Genomic DNA, 2,553 nt, shown 5'->3' with positions numbered 1-2,553 from the left:
ATCTTTGAAAGATATTTTTACTGGATATTATTTTGGCAGATATTTTTGTTTGTCATTTTCAGAGTGAAATACAATTAAATTCTGCCTTCTATTATTATTTCTGTTAAGAAGTTAACTGCCTAACTTATTGTTGTTTTTCTCTTTTTCTGATTAATGGTAATATTTTCTCTTCATCTGTCTTAAGCATTTTGACTGTATTATGCCTTTCTATTTATTCCATCCTGAGTTTACCAGGGTTTTTTTTTTTTGGCATTTTTTGTCTTATTTTTTCTCTGCTGTCATTCTATGACTCTAGTTCTTCACACACTTGTCCTGTTGAGTATGTAACATGTTCAATTCATGCATTTATCTGTTTTTATTTTTCTAGTTTATTGTTTCTGTGCTTCAGTTCATGTATTTTTATATTGATTAGTCTTTGAGTTCAGCGATACTACATTTTTTTAATTTCAATTTGCTATTTAATCTGTCCATTGAGTTCTTAATTTCAGATATTATAGCTTTTTCAGTTTTAGAATGTCTATTTGGTTGTTTTTGGAAATTCAAAATTTCTGGGTAAATTCTTAACAATGGCATCTATTTTTGTTTATTTTTTTATAATTGTAGAATACATTTATCATGTTTATTTTAAAGCCCTAGTCTGGTAATCTGGTAATTCCATATATAGATTATTTGTGGTGTGTGTGTGTGTGTGTGTGTGTGTGTGTGTGTGTGTGTTCTTGATTATTTATTTGCCTTTGTGAAAGTCTTGTAATTTTTTCTACTGTATGCCAGATATTGTGTATAAAAGCATAGAGATCCAAATAAAGTTATTTTCCACCAGAAAGAGCTGACTCTCTTTTAAAATTTTCTTTAAAGTGGACAGGGTGGGGATGTAATTACTTTAATGAGGAAATTAGAGGGATTAATTGTCTTGGTAATGCTGAGTTACCTCAGCCTTGTAATCTATGAGAAATTCAGTTATTTTTATATATAAGTTTTTAGCTTCTTACCACACACAACATCAAAGTTTGGCAAATGTGTTGAGGGTGATACCAGCCAGCCACATACTTAAAATGCCACCATTCTCCAATTTTGTCATTGTTTTCCTTCTTTGTGAATAGTAAAATCTCCACTAATTTTTATTTTCTGAAGCCATGGCTTAGTGCCAAGGGCCAAGTTGGTTTCTCAGGTTCTTGCTATTCCCAGAATCAATCATTGTGACCAAGTCTGACTGTGCTATAGATCCCACATGTAGATTACCCCAGTGTCACTTCTTCCACCCAAGGTTTTCATATGCTCCTTTGTTTGTTTGTTTGTTTGTTTAAGCACCTTCTGGCTAGTCTCTGTTTCTTAAAAACCAAAACTTTGGGAAATCCTTGTTTTTCCTCACAAGCTTTTGGTTTTGCTTTGTAGTCATTTGTTTTGTCAAGGATTTAGCAAATGTCTTGTGGGAAAAGTGACAATTTGCGGTCCTTCAGATCTCCAGTGTTGACATTCTAGTGCATGTCACCACTAACAACTTTACCAGTTTCTCTTCCCTTGGATACAGATTCTCTGCCTTAGACAAGCTCTGATCTACAAAACAAACAAACAATAAACAATGACACATTGCCAATTTATACTCCCTACTCTGGAATTTAAGCTAATTTAATCATTCCATAGATCTTTGCTGCCTCAAAAACTTAAAAAACACATCCTTCTTTTACTGTTTTGACTTTTTTTTTTTTTTTAATCTATGGCATTTTGTCTGGAAACAAATGTTATCTGTTGAGGTCTTGCTTCATGTTACTAATATTCTCCTTTATCTCACTGAGGATTTCTTAGACTATTTAAAATTTTTGTTAAATCTGTGCTGTTAATCTACTGTATGAAATAGAATTTTACTTTGCTCTATTTCTTTTAGAGGAGTTGTGCTTCTTAGGGATCTAATACTTTTTGCCTGTGGCCCCATGGGGTTTCAGTAACCCTGTTTATGATTGCGTACAGATGTGGATGGATCTGTTCTACTATTTCTTATGTCAGTCGGGTGAGTTAAAGACTGAGAAAACTCTAAAGAAATCAAAGACTGCCTCACAGTTTTCAAACCTCTGTGTTTTCTGGGTTTTTTTTTCTCCCTTCTGGATTGTAATGTGTATTTATTACTGTGATTACTTTATTAATGCCTGTCCTTCCCTTTAGTTTGTAAGCTTCATGAAAGCAGGCATAGTTGTTTGATATGTACAACTATATATTTCAGAACTTAAAGCTCGGTGCCTGACAAATGGCAGGAAAAAATCTTTTTTTTGAAGAAGTAAATTCTGTCCATTTATTTCACTCCAGTGGACCTTATCTCTTTGCACATTGTATGGCTAAGAAAGTTTTAATATCTCTTGCTTTCTATAACTACTTATTAATGATTATTTTCTATCTTATCAAAAATGTAATTTTACTTTGACATTCATTTTAATAGGCAATTTTATCTTTTTATGCTGATCATTCATTCCCTTCATAGATGATCATAATGAGGCAAAGAAAGACTGGCATTTTACATAAACCTAAACATGAGTATAAGACTATTTTGAAAAAAATGTATTA

This window comes from Pteropus medius, unplaced genomic scaffold, assembly GCF_902729225.1.
Source record: "Pteropus medius unplaced genomic scaffold, Ma_sr-lr_union100, whole genome shotgun sequence".
In the NCBI taxonomy this organism is placed as follows: domain Eukaryota; kingdom Metazoa; phylum Chordata; class Mammalia; order Chiroptera; family Pteropodidae; genus Pteropus; species Pteropus medius.
This window is presented reverse-complemented; position numbering follows the sequence as displayed.